The sequence below is a fragment of the Lonchura striata genome, chromosome 14 (genome assembly GCF_046129695.1).
Source record: "Lonchura striata isolate bLonStr1 chromosome 14, bLonStr1.mat, whole genome shotgun sequence".
In the NCBI taxonomy this organism is placed as follows: Eukaryota; Metazoa; Chordata; class Aves; order Passeriformes; family Estrildidae; genus Lonchura; species Lonchura striata.
The window spans coordinates 2,715,768-2,733,578 of record NC_134616.1 but is presented as its reverse complement, the minus strand read 5'-3'; the positions used below and the strand labels follow the sequence as shown (position 1 = coordinate 2,733,578).

The window sequence follows — 17,811 nt, the reverse complement described above, 5'->3', positions numbered from 1 at the left end:
TTTGCATACAGACATAAAAGTGAATTACACTCTTTCTTTGCAGCTGTCATCATGTGGCCTCTCAATGACTTATCTGGCGACCAAAGTAAGGCTACTCAAGCAATATATTTTACATGACCTTTGCAAAAATGCTGAGAATTCGTCCTCCAGGCAGTGCATTTTTATTAACAGGTTTTTCCATGACTGTAAGGCCAGGAGTTGTATAATATCTATGAGACTCTTACATTTTGAGAAGTTAATAAAAAAACCTGGCATCTGTGGGAAGAAGAAGCCCAGTAATTGCAATCAGGGGAAGGCAGGGGCAGCCCCTGCTCTGCAGGGCAGCAGCTCCCTGCAAGGCAGCCAGCCCCAAAGTCTCAGGGACCTGCTAGGACACAAATTGCTCTTAATCAGCCACGGTGCTTACAGCATCCTGAGGAATGAGCTGAAGGTGCTCTATGGAAACCATAGTTCTGAGAGTTTGCCTGCTAAGTGCAAGTTTTAGAAAGGAAGCAAGCTTGACCTTCACAGTATGCAAAACTTTGGCTCTGGTCCTAGCTCTTTTCACATGTGAATAGCTCCTGTGGGGCCTCTTCGTGTGCTCAGAGTAACAAACAATTTCAGGATTTAGACCTTGATCTGAAACGAGGGTAGCAGCAATACCTTCTGTTGAACAGAAGTATTTTGTTCATAGCATTTTCTGCATGGACAGAATCAGTCTGACTCAAACTCCTCAGTTTTGTGATGTAGCTGCTCTGGTTTGTAAAGGGTTCTTGCTCTTTTCCAGGGTTTCTCCCCAATATCTGTTAAATAAGCCACTTACTCCTTACTCTTTTTTTTTTTTTTTTTTTTTTTTTAATGAAATAACATTTTTTTGCTAAATTTGACTTCTGGCTGTGCATTTCAAACACAGTTGAGGCAGTATGCTGGATCCATTGTAGCTTAGACACCCCTTGGAAAGCTGGACAGGTCATTCCCCCCAAGACACGTCCCTCACTTTCCTTTCTGGACTGGCTGATGCTATCACAGTTGATTGCTCTTGCACAGGACAAACCATCCTGAAGTCACTTGTGTCCAAGCAATCCACAAAAATTCCTTCCCCAGTTGTCTCTTCTTAGGAATAAAATAAAAAGTCCATTATAGACTTTGCTATTTTAGAAATCCACTGTAACAGCAGCTCACTGAAATGGGCATTAACAGGATTGATAGGCAGTCCTCATCTGTATGCCACCATCGTGATGTAAACCAAACACACAGAACTGCACTCTGCATTTTATTTTTTAGTCTTTTGTACTTTCTGTATATCCCATTTTATTACAAAATGTTCAGGAATGTTGATAAATAAGTCTCACTGACTGGTAGGTGTTACTCCCAGCAGTGTGGTGCACAGCAGTCAGGACATGAACTCTAATTTGTGGGTAATGTTCTGTTTGTACGTAACGAGGCAGCTCTGCCACCTGTATGTACGTGGGACAAAAATAATGAAGCCATAACTTCACATAATTCACAGAATTTAGCACCCAGTAGAGTAAAATACAATGGGCATTTGGTTAGAGTCTGGCGACTGAAATACGATATGGAAATACGACCTAGAAGAAAAGGCATTACATCTGTTCTGGAGTATTTCAGCATGGTTAATGGCCATGCAATTGTTCATTCCTTGTCCATATTCAAAGAATCTCATTGAATATATGAGTTAACAGGTAAAATAGAGACAATTCAGTGAATGACTGGGGATTTTCATAAGCTGGTTTTAGAACCTGCTCATCCTCTCACTTATATACCTTTATTTCAGAGAAATTCCGACATTTAAACTATATTTAGTGATAAAAGTGAGGCATCACCTACATCTTGCTGGAGAGAAGAAGGCAAATTAAGGCTTTCACAGACATTTTCATACTATTTTTAAAGAAGAACATGAAAAATGTGTGCTGTTAGGGTAAGTGCAATGGCTTCTCTTCATCAGAAGAGTTTAAAACTGTCTTGTCACCCAAGTACAGAAAAAATGCTCAGTTATTTACAAATAATTGTGTTCACTGAAAAGTCCCTACTGCAGGCACCTGGCAAAATACTGCAAATAATACAAGACACTCAAATTATTAAAATCAACACCACAAATTAACTATTAATTAAACTGCATTTTCACGCAAGCTGAACTGACCACCACAACCCCACTGTGCCATCACTGATCCCTGATCACAGACTGAACGGATTTCACAGGGCCACCAGCCCCCACCCCCGGCTGCATCGCCCCGGGCATCGCCCCCGGGCGGACCCCGCGGCCGCAGCGCTGCCCCTCCCGGGGAGCGGGGTCCGCCTCGGGCCCCGGGACGCCGGGACAGCCCGGCCCGACGGACACTGGCGGCCGCCGGGGGCGACCGAGGCCAGCGCTGCTCCCCTCGGCGGTGAGTCCCCGCCGGAGGCTGCGGCACGACCCCCCCGCCTCTGCCGTGGTCTCCCGCACCCCCGAGCTCCGGCCCGAAAGAGGAACGGCCGAAACGTGCGGTACTCCCGCTCCACTCAGCGCCGCGGACACCCAACACCTCCGGGTACCCAAAACCCCCGAGCCCGGGCACCCAGCATCCCCCGAGCCTGGGCACTCAGCATCCCCCAAGCCCGGACACCCAATATTTCCCGAGCCCGAGCACCCAACACCCCCGAGCCCGGGCACTCAGCATCCCCCGAGCCCGGGCACTCAGCATCCCCGAGCCCGGGCACTCAGCATCCCCGAGCCCGGGTAGCCAGCATCCCCGAGCCCGGGTAGCCAGCATCCCCGAGCCCGGGCACTCAGCATCCCCCGAGCCCGGGCACTCAGCATCCCCGAGCCCGGGCACTCAGCATCCCCGAGCCCGGGTAGCCAGCATCCCCGAGCCCGGGTAGCCAGCATCCCCGAGCCCGGGCACTCAGCATCCCCCGAGCCCGGGCACCCAGCATCCCCCGAGCCTGGGCACTCAGCATCCCCCAAGCCCGGACACCCAATATTTCCCGAGCCCGAGCACCCAACACCCCCGAGCCCGGGCACTCAGCATCCCCCGAGCCCGGGCACTCAGCATCCCCCGAGCCCGGGTAGCCAGCATCCCCGAGCCCGGGCACTCAGTATCCCCCGAGCCCGGGCACTCAGCATCCCCGAGCCCGGGCACTCAGCATCCCCGAGCCCGGGCACTCAGCATCCCCGAGCCCGGGTAGCCAGCATCCCCGAGCCCCGGCATGCAGCCCTGCCGCCGGGAAGGTTCGCTCAGCCGCGGGCGCTGTCCCCCCGCCGCCCCTGCTCGGAGCCTTCTCGCGGAGCCGTTCGGCCGCGGGAGCGCGGCTCGGCTCCGCTGCCACCCCGGGCTGCGGCGGGGGCGGTCGGAGCGGGCACCGCCGCACTGACGGGCAGGGAGGGCGGGCGGCGGAGCCGGGGGCGGCAGCTCTTCTGCGGGCACGGGCGCTCCCCCAGCCGGGGCCAGGCCGAGGGGCGATCCCCCACATCCCCTCTTGCTCCTCCGCCGCGGCGCTTGTGCCGGCGGGGAGCCCGGCGGAGGGAGGCAGGAACGCATCGCCGCTCGGAGCTGCCCGGCCCCGCTCCGGTCCCGTCCGCACCCCGAGCCCCGGCTGTCCCCGCTTCTCCCCAGCCTGGGAGCCGCCCGCCGGGCAGCACCGCAGGGCGGGGGGCGCCGGCGGGGACCGGGGCCGCCCCCCGGCGAGGCGGCGGAGCGGCCACACCGCCGCTTTCGGGGGATTCTCCGAGAGGAGCGGGCAGGGCGGCTCCGGGAGGGGGAACCCCCCTCGGCCCGGCGATTCGCGTCCCCGGCGTCGCTCCTCCTCCTGGCGCTGATGTCAGCCGCGGGGAGGGCCGGCTGGCAGCGGCAGAGCGGGGCGCGGGCGGCCGCGGCAGAGCCCAGCCGGAGCCGCCGCCGCCGCCGCCGGGACAGCGCGGGCTCCGGGGCGCCGCCGGCAGCGCAGCCCGCGCCCCCAGGCCAGCCGGGCCAGCTCCGGGCCAGCCCCGCCGGGGCCCGGGCGAGCGGCCAGCGGCGGCGGCTGCCCCGCGGGGAAGCGGCGCTCCGGTGCCCGCAGCCGCCCGGCGAGGGAAGGGCAGCCGGCTGCGCTGCGGAGCCGCGCCGAGTTCAGAGTCTCTCCGCGCAACTTGGGTTACGCGGCCGGACCTCTGCGGACTGGCGCGGGGCTTCCAGGGCGCGATTGCCTTTGCATCGTCTCGCGGCTGCAAAAGCAGATAATTGACTAAACCCAACAGAAATAAAACAAACTCAGGCTACCTAAAAGTTAGGATACCTTTTTTTTTTTTTTCCCACCCCGTTTCTTTTACAATTTCATTCCCTATGTGGAAGTCGTGTGTGATTCGCGCTCGGCACACTGCATGGGAAGAAGCGGCTAGTGCTTCGGATCGAGGATTTGCTGTTGCAAAGCGGTCTAAGTTCCATGCAGTGGGGCAGCCTTCACTACTCTAAACGCCTTGATGATGTGCTGAGGAGCCCATGTAGATTGGCATCTTGTGCAGAGAAGGCACTTAAGGTAAGAAAGGGGCTTGGGGAAAAGGGGGATTTTTGTATCCTTTTATATGATATCTTTTGTCCGGCATCCCGCCCCCCCACCGTTGGACGCAGAGCCTTAGCGGTTCATCCAGAGCATTGTGGATAGGCTGGAACGGATCAAGTAAAATGAAAGTCTGCTCCTGTGAAAAGTGCACGGAGCTCACAAGTGATTGCAAAAGCTGTATTTATTTTTAGTCTGGTAGCACAGCGCGGTGAGGATGTGTGCTCACGGCGCGGACAGTGAGCAACTCGCCTAGCTCAGGAATGAGGAGATCCACGGGCTCAGCCTCCGATGGGCAGTTTGCATTGGCTGCTGCATTTTGTTGAATGTGTACCCCCCGCTACCTCCCTAGAGCATCCCATCAGCCTGTTTGATTTGTTGTTTTCTGCAGATATAGTGTCTACTATTAATGAGAGGGGGTGAGGGGTGCGAAAAAAAACCGAAAAAAAAAAACCCATATGGAACATTTTATTGATGTGATCATAATCCTGTAATGGAGATTGCATTAAATGAGGATTGCATCAAAATGCCAGGCTGCTGTGGGGAGCAGAGAAAGCAAAAACTATGCTGGATTGTAAATGAAGTTCTTTGATTGAAGGATTTTTTTGAACCATGAAGGGATGTCTGTAAGCTTAAAGTTGCTGTATATGTGGAGTACTGGAATGGGGTGAAAACCAGATGAAGCTGAAATGTGTTTTAATTGACTCAAGCTCTGGATACAGTTAGAAATGGTTAGAGGCATTGCAGTGATGCCCGGTGAATCCTTGGTTTCAGCTATGGAGACCACAGAGAGGCAAGGAGAGAGCAGTACACAGAAAGAGAAGGAGAGAACGTGATGTGATGGTGTGGGGAAGGGAAGGATGGTTTGTGACTTTTGCCGTCGTGGTAGAGATCTTGCAGCCTGCTGGCTTCAGGCAGAAACCTTGCGGGCGATGTGGAAGGCAAAGGATTTATCTCTTTACTCTCCTTTTGCAGCCTGGGTGTAGTTGCCTGTAAAGTAGCTGCGAGGTGCATGGCAAGAGGCAAGCAGGGACCTATTTGCCCTTCTCGGACACTGACGGAAACTGAGGTTGGGAGAGATGCAGTCACCTCAGCTCATCCTGCCTTTTTGAGCTTGAGGTGATAATACATTTTGAGTAATTGTTGCTGCTTATCTCAATCGGCAGAGGAGGGGAGAAGATGTTCAAGTTTATTGAACCAAAGCAGACCTGAGGACGGTAGATACTATCAGCTCAGCCTTGCATTCTTTTTGCGCTCAGTTGTATTCTGGCATGGAGAGCTGAGCCACAAAGAGCACCTTCTTCAAGCCTCACTGAAGGGAAGCCTAAAGACAACAAAAAGATTAAGTGCAAGATAAATTGTAACTTTTTGCTTGTCTGCAGTGGAAGTAGCATTGATCTGCCAGATTGCACAGGTCAAAAGAGGTAAGAGAAGGAACAAAGTTATTTCTTTATTTATTTCCTAACATTCCCACACACACAAACAAAGTTGGCGTGCAAACATCCCAGAGCGCGGATGCACCATGGCTGAGCACGACCTAAGAAACTGACGTAAACAGCAGAGAAATTAGTGTAAGAATTCTCAGCAGTCCCCATCTGTAACTGCAAAAGAGTTGGTTAAATGCTAATTTGCAAACCAACCCTGCATAGCTGATGTTCTCAGAAGGAATTTGTTCTCCCATTTGTGTACAGAATCTCAGGTAACATCTCCAGAACTCAGTCTCTCTCTTGCTGTGTTTTTGGCATAAAGTTGAGATGGAAACACTTATTTTAAATAAAATGAAGAAAAGCAGTATAAACATGTTGAATTCCTCTTAAGCATTTTATTTTGGCAAAAGGCAACTTTTCGTGAATTGTAAGAGATAGGTTTAGAATATTCATGGCTTAACTCCAGGGAGCTTAGTGTTAGCTCAGTAGGCAGAAGGTTCTTCCTCTAAAGAGGTATCTGGAAAAGATGTTTAAATTTCAAGCCATATTCAGTAGAGACTGTTGGTTTCCACATTTTAAAATAATTTTTTTTATGCCTCTTAGGGGAATGATGCTTAATCTGGGCAATAAAGCAAGTATTCCTAGCTTGCTTTTTTAATGGAAAAAGCAAGCAGCGTGCTCCAACTGTACTTCTGTATGTCCAATACTCCAGATTTTACTCTATTTTTTATCAAATAACAGCTGTGGAAGAAATGTTGTCCTTTGAAACCATGGTTATCCATGCAGACCTTGGTGTGTATTTTTGCTACAGAAGAACTCTACTTCATGGCTGCATTGTTCATTCTTGAAGCATTTCTTTAAATGTGAGCCTCACTATAGTTAAAGGATAATTTATATTCAGTGTAGTACTGTCTGCACAGTGGAATTGTCTTTATACATCACAGCCTCTGCAAAAAAAGAGATCAAAGATCTGAACCTGTGGTCCTGAATTGCATTTGTATTCTAGGTGGACTTGAGTAATCTCATAGTGGAGCCATTCATGCTCCCAGTTAGGAGTATGTCAGCCTTTCCATTAAAACACCCATTTGCTTAGAAATGTAATAGCTGGTTTTAAGGACGGGCTCCAAGCTTAAATTGGAACATTCATACAGTAAAAGGAAAAAAAACAGATATCCTAAACAATCAAGTCTAATAGCATTTGGTAGTGCTGAGTTTATAGAAAGCTTAGCAGGCAACAACACCTGTATGAAAAATTGAGAGGTTAAAAGGGAAAACGAAACCAGCAAACCTTTCAAAAGGCCCTTTTGGATCCAGGTGAGTGCTTCCACCTGAATTTTAAAGGACCCTGCGGTTGTTAAACAGTCAATAGGACTTTTCTTAAAGGAGGACAGCACTGGCTCCAAGCAGGAATTAGTCAGATCTCAGTTCAGTTTCACATCCCATCAGAACTAATGCTTTTGGCACCGATCCAGGCAGTTCTTTGGAGGGTTAAGTTGCAAGAACAATAAACTCCAAACCTTGTATTGTAACCAGTGAAGTTTTCCTTTCAGTGAGCCAAAGAGAACCGCTCACTTTTGAATAGTGCTGATTGTCTGACCCAGGTGTTGGAAGCCTTTGGGGGGTGCTGCTGCTAACGCTCACTTGCCAGGTTATCCACCTGAAAGAGCCAGCCCGGTAATCCTGCTTCCCATCAGCTGACTGCCAGCGGGGACAACGCGGAACCCTTTTGTCTAGAGCATCCCAAACCTTTTCCCGAATTACAGATACCTGTGGATCCAGGAGTAGAGTCGCTCATGCTATGTAATGCCAATGTTCAAGGAGCAGGTTCAAGATGCAGCTTCCTGTATTCCAAGTGTTTTGGACTGGATGGAATAAATGAGTGTTGTTTGCCATTTACATAAAAATTCTTTGGGGAGATTAATATTCTTCTGTCCCAATTACGTCTTTCTGCAAAGAGTTTCTGAGGAAATTTGTGGCCGTTGTCTTTCTTTTGTCAAGTAACAGTGACCATATCTGTCTTGGGTCTATGAAAATTCATCCTCCTTGCAGATACACAGGGAAGTAATATTATGTCAGGAAGAGTTAATGTGAAAATTAAAATACAGATGAAAAACACTGTGGGATTTAGTGGGCATAATCAAATCATGGTAATTTTGACAGAGAGTAAGAAACTGTGTCACAATTAAGTATTCTTTTCCTTTGAAGTCTGTTGTCATTGTGTTTGATGAAATCCTGTTGGAAATTATTTCCGATACTCTTAGAAAATATATGATTTCCCATAGACTATGCAAGATTTAGCCTTCTTGATACCACATGGTCTGAGCCAAATCTTCCTGCAATCTGTGAAAAAATTTCTAGTGGAGCAGAGCCTTCCATAACTGCTTTTTGCCTTACATGACGTGCATACCTTAATTTTTGCCAGTCCTTCAGGAGTTCTACATGCTCATGTGGTATTGAAGGCATTGCTTTGAAGCAGTTTTACTTGCAGGGGTGGCAGAACTCAGCCAGTTTAACAGCAAATGTTTTTCTAACTTTTCAAGGAAGCTCTTCTTAATGTTGTTTTCCTTAATTTAAGTTGTAAAGGGAACCTAAGTAACCAGATCATCAAAGAGCCAAATGTGTTGTTAGAGAGACAGGTTAATGTTGAAGTCACTGGAGACTTCCAAATTCAATAGTGAAATTACAAGCAGAGGTGCCCACTGTCTTTAAAAGCCATCGCTGGTGGGTTTAATGTGGCAGTTCCCTGTGCTCAGAAACTTCTGCTTCGTCTTCCTGCCAAGGGAACATCTTGCCTTGTGTTCTACTTTGATGTGATATGGTTGTTTTGGGGAAGATTTTCTTCCTCCAAGCCAGTCTAGAAATAAAGATATCACTGGTGATGTAGTCTGTTTGCATACCAGTGTTTATCTGTTACATCCTTAAGGACATAGTTTTATTATGGTTGTAGGACTTTAATTAGTAATTATGTACTCTCAATGCTGTCTACTGAAGTAGCAGGAAATACATGCTAAAGGGGGAAAAATCAAGTATAAGTTTATAATGCTTATGCACAGCATATTTCATTTAACCAACTGTGTGATCTTGTTAAATAAATAAATGTATATGTATGGAAATCTATGATCTGCTGGATACGTGCTCTCACACGTGGGCACACTGCAGCCACATGCACTCATGTTTCCAGCTGTAGTCCCTGGCACAAGACACAGGCATGCCCACCCCAAGGAAAGTATGAAATGCCTGGGGGATGACTGAACTGCATAAAATGGAGAAGGGAACAGTTATAAAAAATCCACTCTCTCCCTCCAGCTTGTAACTCAGATTTCATTAGGTCACTTTTTTAGAAAATAATCCTCCCAAGAAAGGAGGTTTCATGACTGAGTTTTATCTCTGCTAATGGATATAATCATTTATACACGTTTAGTCATTTCTGCAGGTTCTGTGATTGCTCTTGTAGCTATAAAAGTGTGTATCTCCCTGTGTCCTGACAAGTTTGAGCTGTGTGTCCTGGCAGGCACACGCTTACCTGGATCACTGCTTTTCCTTGGGTGTGATGGCATTTTTCTCCCTGAAATGGAGCCTGGCTTCAACTGGAGGCACCATCTCAAGGTGCAGGTTGGATTCACAACCTGGGAAGAGATTTTCCTAGGACTTGTGGGATGTTTCTGATGAAAGACCTAGACTTGTTAAATAGCCAAAGGGAGTGCTGTAGCATTCCCTAAAGAAAAGTGCAGAGGAACTCTAGTGGTTGGAAATTCCATTAAATGGTGACTTAGAAAGAACTGTAAAGAGCATATATAACTCTGAACTCAAATGATTTAGGGCCTCAGTGTAGTAGTTTGTTTAGATTATAGTTGCTGTCAGTAATTTATAAATATAGGTAGGACACAAGGATGAAACTAAAGCTATCATTAAATGGAGTAATGGCTTCACTATGTCAACCATTTAATTGACCCTTGGAAAATGTACGTGGCAATGTGTTGTAAATCAAAATCAGGAGTGCAATGCAACACAGTAATAATTTTGGGGATGAAAATACAGAAAATTAATTTTCTGTTCATCTCCCTTGTCCTGCCTTGTCCTCACTTGAGGCTTTCCAGAATGAATGGATTCCAGAGTGAACTTTCCAGAGTGAAAGGTTTTGAAATAGTTTCTGGTAATTGGGAGTGTCCTCCAGGAGATCAGTTCAGTGCTTGTCAGCTGAGCATACATGCATAGATCACTGTTTAAAATTCATGTTCAGGAGACCTGTAATTGATTGACTTATTAAAGAAAATGTGATATATAAAGTAAATCAAGAATTCCGCTCTCCTAGTTTGTTACAGAGACCTCATCCCCTGACCAAGGGGCAGCTGAATTGCCAGTTGTTGCTTCTTTTTCTATGATTCCACCAGAATCTTCAGGAAAAAAAACCCATACACTTGTACATGTGCAATTGTTTATGGCATTAGTGAAATCTGAGGGTGAAAGTTACAGAAGGGTCCCTCAGATATTGGGAAATAATTGTATATTAATTGTATGTAATCAATCTGGGGTAATGGTAACTAGAAAAGTAGAACTATCATGAGATTTTTGGTATTTACATATTCCCCCAACCATATATAAGCCCTTTAAATATATTTATTTGTTCTAAGAGAACACCATAAACCGCAGTTTCTTAGCAAGAAACTCCTTTAAAATACCTCTTTAAACTGTTACAGAATAGTTGGCCGTTGGTTACAGTTATTTGTTTTTTGAAAACACTCAAATATCAGGTTGTACCTTGCACAGTTTAGATTTATCCACAGAGAGGAAGAAAACCATTTTCATGAACTGCACTGGGAGTACCCTAAAGCAGAATGTAAAATATGTTTGAGATCAGTTCACAGAACATTAACTTGAGGTGTTTCAAGCTAGAAAGGGGGAGAAAAAAAGACACTTGGCATATCATAAAATAAAAAAAAAAAGTTGACCACTTAAAAAAATTCAGAAATCAAAGACTTTAATGCTTTCAAAGGATGTCTCAGTTGTGTGTCTGGTCAGAACTGTTGTGTTCCAGCTGAGGAATGAGGTGGGATGTGTTGAACACTGGCAGCCCTGTGAGCAGTGAGCCCTTCTGGCTGTGTCCGTGCTGAGCCCTCCTGAGCAGAAGGCAGAGCCCTCCCTGGTGCCAAATTCCAGTGGCTCTCCCAAGAGTTTTGAGTGTTTTAATGGAAGCACTTAAAAACTCCAGCTTTCTTCCATCCCTGAAAACAGGGCAAATTGAATTTACTCCTACTTGCTCTTTCTCACCTTCTAAATTTGGCTCAACTGTCTTTGAAATGAACTTGTTATTTGAAGCTGAAAAGTTGGTGCTTTCATGGTTGAGTTTGTGGCAGTTATTTCTTATTTAATATTCTGTGTTTTGTGGCTTATCAAATGGTTAAGCACCAAGCAATCTGTCCAGGTAATGCAGTGGAACCCTCAGCACTGGAAAAATACATGGTTGTATATCGGACAATCACACTAAACAAGAAATACACACACACACACACACACACAATATTCTTTCTACTTTCCATTAATCTAACAACAAAGAGAAGTTAAAAGGCAGAAGGAAGTTTATAAACAGGAAATGATATGTCTGAAATTTACCTGAATTTATGATGAAAATAATTTACTTTTATTCATAGAATCACAGGTTCCCTGTAGAATAGTTAAATCTGAAATCCACTGTATTATCCATTAGCTTGAAGAAAAAGCTAAATGTGCTGGTATTTTTTTTTTTGTGCTAGGACAGTCTTTCTGTGATTGTATTGCCTTCCACAGCTCACATTCAGTAGGAGGTTCTTGACAATATAAATGGAATTTGGCTGCAATTCTGTGTTTGAGAAGTGCTCTTTGGAATCACTGGGTAGGGTACTTTAAAAATACAAAATATTTTCTTAATTAACAAAGTATTATTGTTCTTTGAGGCTGCTTAGCATCATATACTGGGTCAGTTGTCCCGTAACTGCTTCTTTTGGCTGTTTCTTTTCTTGCTAATTTAGCAAGATAAGCAGGTTTCAGGTTTTGGTCATTATTCAACATCAGTGGGTAGACATAAAACTCTAGAATATTTACTTGTTAAATTGGATGACAACTTTATCTGGCTTCATAAAAATGCCATTTGCTATGAGTCCCCTTAATATCAATGTTTGTATTTTTGTTGTAGCACACTTAACAAGAAAAGAGGATTTAAAAAGTAATGCCTGAATCAAAAATTGTGCAACATGCCTCTCCAAAAAATGTGGAGAGTCTCAGTTCCTTACATGTAATTCATTTTGGCAGGTATAATACTTTTAGGCTCTATTGTGTATTATAAATGCTAAAAAAAAAGCATTGAAAGGGAAAAGGTTTAGAGTAAGTGATTTAGAAGAGGCTGGCAGGTGGTAGTGTGGCTACTGCAGGAATAACTAAATTCTGGAAATCAGTTACTTCAGGGTATTGGATCCATGTCTTGATTTAGTCATTGCTGAAGCAGAAATCACTTTGCTGATCTGCTGAACTGTGAGACACTGGTTGATGGAGATACTAATCAACCAACAGAAATTGCTTTCTGAAAAATTTGGGATGCTTCAGTGATTAAAGGGATAACTTGCTCAGGACACCTCTTTAACTGCTGCGTAGGTGGTTACATGTACATATGATACTTATGTAAAACCGTGGCATTACAAATAGGTCTTTTGCAAACCTCTAAGGGGAAGTGAAGAGGAAATGATGAAATTTCAAGACACTCTTGGAAACAGCTTCAGTGTGTTACTATGGTAGTAAAATACCTGTTGATGAGCCTCACAAAAGTTAGTTGTGCTCAGATATTTCTTAGTCTGAGGGCTGAGGGAATTAATGTTTTTAACAGACTATTTTGTAATCCATAAGACCAGTTTCAGGATGACAGCCATCATTTTGTGAGCCACATTTATGGCAAACTTTCCTCCTTTCCTTTTCTTTTAATACTCTTTCACTGATGTTTTTACAACCTCAGCCATAACAGTTTTTTGGAGGGAGAAATGTCAAATCTGTTGTGGGTTGGCAACAACCATTTTCTTTCTCAGCTTTTGAAGGTCCTACTCAGTTTTGTGAAGGACCTTGGAAATGGGAGCCCTATTTGGAGTCCCATATTTCCATCAAAATGGAGTTTCCTCCTGTGCTTGATATCAGTGTGATTTTAGGCTGAGTTCTACATGCTAATTTGCACTAGATCCTTTGCCATTTTATGTTTCCTGAATATAAAAACTCTATTCATTGAGTTTCCTAGTGATTCGAAGTGCTTCCAGCACATTAGATAATCTTGGTAGTAAACCAAAAGAAATCCTTGAAGCGGATTCTCCTTTTTGCGCACTACAAAAACGTTCACTTAACATACAGAAGTATCCTTGGAAATTTTCAAAGCTTGACCCAAGGCCCTAAGCAGCCTAATGTAACTTAGAAGCTGGAAGCAGGTTTGGCTAGACAGACTCTCTAGAGGTCTTCCAGCCTGAACTTCCCTGTGGTTCTATAAAAAGACATTGACTCCTCTATGTAGGTCACCGCTTTTTGCCTTGTCTCAACTGTGATTTTTCGCTCAAATTCAGGAGCTTGCTCTGTCCTTGCTGTTCTGGTTGTTCAGGTGATGGTGAGGAGAGGGGCAGGACAGGAAGAGAAACCGGCTAGTGAGCAGAGGAGAGCTGTTATTTTTGGGCTGGATCTCAGCACTGGTTGCTATTCCTGTCTCACAATGTGCTACTTGGTGTAATTTTGGAGGCCTCCTTCAGCTGAGGTTATAGAGACAAGGCTGCCACTTCAACAAGTCATCTTTTCACTTTATGCGGGGCCCTTCTGAATACAGGTTGAAGCACTGCTTTTGATCTAAAAAGTTCTTTTTATTTTCCTTTCTCTTTCCAAGGAAACCCTGCTGTTCGTTTTTGTTCTTCTTTAAAGGCCAACTGGAAAGCAGAAGCCTCAGCTTTATTAACAGAGCTGAGGGCAAGAGAACCTGAGACTGATTCTTTTCCCTTAGTCCTACAAAACTTAAGTTAGTTGACATTCAGAGATGTAAGACAAACTTGTTAATTCAGTTTTTCCTGAGGGTTTTCTGGGGTGGACACATTAGCTGGAGTGTAATTTTGTTTGTATTTGTGAAGAGTGTTCTGCTGATGCTTCATGTTGATGGTTTATTGCTCTTGACTACAAGAGTGACTGGAGGTTGATTGGCAGATTCCCTACAGAAAAATGCAATAAATGCAGTTTCTAGAGAGGGACTTAACAATGTATGACTGTGGGGATATGAGAATAAAATCAGTTTGAGAATAGACAATGTTTTTTTGGGCAGAAATTTAAGAACTTTGATTAAATATAATAAAAGATCCTTACAAATCAAACCAAGGATCATAAAAATCCTCTGAAAAGGATATTTGTGGTTACAGAAGTTCTAATGTATTTGTTGTTTTATCATGGAGTTATTTGTCAAAGCAGGCAGTCAAAAAAAAATATTCACAGGGAAGCAATGATGAAAGTGCATTAATATGAACAAGCATTTGATGATTTTTTTTGTTGTTAGAGCTTGGTTTCTGGTAGTTTCACTTACTTCCCATGCTGTCTGTCTAACATGATGTCATTGGTATTTTTTTTTTGTACATCTAAAAGGATCATAATACTGCCTATGCTAAATTTAGCTGAAATTTAGATTAAAAATTACTTCCGTGGGTTTGTGTTGGTTTATTTGGGCCAATTTTCACTGAAAGCTCAGCAGAATACTGCAAGTACTTATTCAGTATTTTCCATCCTTGACTCTTGCTGTACCATTTTGTTTCTGCTGTCTGCAAAAGAACATTTTCCCTTCAAAAATACTTAGGTGTTGCTAAATATTTCAATAAATGTCTGCTGCCTGCAGTTGGTTGGACATTTAGTGTAGCTGTTCCACAGTTATGGACTGTTTCCTTCAGATTCCATTGATGAAAACTGCTTATCCTAATTCTTTGTTTATCTTAATGAAGGTGTGCTAAAGGCTGTATTGCACTTGTACCATTAGACACTCTCAGCCTGATATTTTCAGAACCCTGCAGATGTGGATTTTAAACAAATGAAAAGAACAGATGGCGTACAGGGAAATCTTTGGTAGGCCAAGAAGCTAAATCAAAGTTTCCCTGAGTTCCAGGAGGTACCTTATGTAGGGACTGCTTTTCCATCACTAGAAAATTTAATAATAAAGTGTTGATCTACATGATGTTGTAGAAGCTCCTAAATATGCAGAATATTCTTTATGAAAAGTCTGAGCCATAGGAAGAGATCTGCACCGTGCACTTTGCTTTTTAGAATGTATTTTAACATGGGGCTTAGGCTTGCTTTGAGACAATCAACCCTGATGGTGCTGAATATAAGAAATGTCAATATAATTAGTCATCTCCAGCAGAAAATATTTTGTGCCATTTTTTCCCTTTGTGGAGGAGGGGATGAACTGGTTTTCAGTTACTCTTTATCATTTTGGTTTCTATTTTTGCCGCCGACTGGGAACATTTACCAATTACTTTTTTCCATCTTGCATTTAGAGATGGGCTATCTTATGAGATAAAGATTTAGAACTGAAATGCCCTGGTGCACCAGGTACAGCAAAAAGCTTCTCCTTGTCTGATGGCCAGGAACAGGACACAGAACTGTCCATGGTCAGCTTTGGATATACAATGAGCTACTTAGACCACTCCAGTGCTAATCCATTAATCATTAATCATTGCTCTCTTAGTTAAGACATTGCAAGTGTTCATTGTAGAAACTTTATATTAAATATTCTGGGTGAGGCACATATATATGAACTGTTTCTGTTTTGTTTTGCATTCGTGCAACTGTACTAAGAGTAATGCAAGTAAAAGATGATACCGAGAAAGTCAAAATAGAGATAGTTGTTCTGATCCTTCCTTGACTTGAATGACCCTAAAAGAATCTCAAATATCCATAATTTCAAGGATATCTAGGCAAGAGAATGCAATTTAAATGTATAGTTGCCATCATAGATACCATGTATGGGCTCTATAACCAAAGGGAAATCACAGATTTTCAATTTCCCTTGGAATGTGTTCATTATTAGAAAATGTTACCAGAGTATTATTTGTTGTAGGAGAAGAAAATCCTGCTCAAGTTTTTAATGAATCTCTTGAGAGAGTCATCAGATTTACAGGTTAAAAAAGCTGTAAACATTCTACTGGGAACAGTCATTAAAGAGAAGATGAATGTGAGTGATCTGCACACTTCTGAAACAGAAGCCCTGAAGATGATTTACAAACCAGAAAGCTGTTTCTCTCTAAATGATCTGTGTTGCTACACTGTGCAATGAAATACAATGTATGATTAAAGTAAGTCTGTTTGCAAAATCAGAACCAGATTCACTGTTTGGAGAATTCTTTAGGTAAGACTACAATGATCTGAGTTTGAAGGGAAGAAGCCTGAGACAAATGTTCCCTTCATTTCTATATTACAAAAAACAGTGGAGTGCCAGAAAAACCCCTTCCTGCATAGATAATCAATTTGGAGGGTCTTGTGTTATGATTTCCTAAATGAAATAAAAATAAAGTAATAAAAGTTTTGTAGATTAAATAAATAAATAAATAAATAAGGAAAAAGAAAAGCCAGCAAAAACTCAATCCTCTGATGAGTAACTTCTTTTTGTAAATCTAGAAGTGACAGCAGAGACCTGCTAAAAGATTTGCCTTTCCACAAGGCACTTCATACCCTTGAGTACTCACTCAAGCTTTATTGACCCAGCAGCAATGCTGTTTAAAACTCATCATTTGTGATGAAACTGCTTCATCATTTTTTCTTATCTGTAGTATTACAGATGCAATGAAGGGAACAGTTTTGAATATACCACTAAAAGGTATATTTGTCAAAAAATTTGGTCCTTGAAAGATTTTTATTGGTCACCTAAGATTCTACTGAATATGTTTTGTAGCCAAATATCTCCTGTTTCTGCAGAAAACTCCAAGAAAGACAGTTCTGTTGTAGTTGGGATGAATTCTGGCATTGGTTTTGTTTGGTTGGTGTAGCTCCTCAGTGAAGCACAAATGCTCTGGAAACTTGGAAAATACAGTGGTTTCACAGTCACTCAGCTTTCCAAGAGGTCACCCCCTCTGCAAATAGTATGCATAACAAAGTGCTGTATTCACAGAGCCTCATCATTATGAACAGGGTGTGTTTCAGCTGACACTGCCATTCACAACATCATGTTACCAGTTTGGTACATGACTGCCAATCTGAACTTATTGTCAGACTGGAAATAAGCAGGGCTCCAAATAAAATCACCATCACAACAAGAGGATTGATGCTTCTGCTGCATTTTCTTAATACTTTGTAAAGATTATCTGCTCCTGAGTAGTTTTTTCAAGATGTGTGTATGTGCATTTCATTTTATTCTTTTTTTTTTTCCTATTGAAAGTCTCTGTGGGCATATGTATATGCATGGGCATGCTGTGGCCATAAAAGGCATGATTTATGTCCTTGGTCTAAGCTGGACATTAAACTTTCAGACTTTGGGCAAGCTTCTTCATGAGGCAGACCCAATAAAAATCCATCTCTGACCTGGAACATGTGCAGAATCCTCTTGAGCAGACTTCACCCATGGCATTTGGAACAGCGTGATTTACCAGAAAGGTAAATCAAGACAAGAATAAAGACTTCAGGTCTGCTTTTGCTTAAGACTGAAATATCACCAAATGTAAAGGAATGCACTTATTCATGCAGAATCATTTATGTGATACAGCCTTTTGGTGGGAGGTTAATGAAAAAGCCTTGTGACGTGTTTTGTACTGATGTTGTGTTCGGGTATATCTTAAATAGCAGTGGTGCAATGTTATATCTTATGTTCTTTACATTTCTTTTTGTGAGAATTTACTCTTGGACAGTCATTTGT

General features: G+C 43.5%; 1 protein-coding gene across 6 annotated transcripts in view; it reads left to right on the top strand.

Moving 5' to 3' along the window:
• The first annotated feature begins 4,022 nt into the window (after window positions 1–4,022).
• PCDH11X (protocadherin 11 X-linked) overlaps window positions 4,023–17,811 on the top strand; it is a 434,383-nt gene continuing 420,594 nt past the window's right edge. The window contains exon 1 of one of the 6 annotated variants that reach the window (XM_077786474.1): window positions 4,023–4,491. The gene's annotated coding sequence lies outside the window, so the exon portion shown is untranslated. Of the gene's footprint in view, window positions 4,492–4,568; window positions 5,937–17,811 lie in introns of those variants that run through there. The other 5 variants (XM_077786472.1, XM_077786476.1, XM_077786477.1 and 2 more) reach the window with 5 other exon arrangements.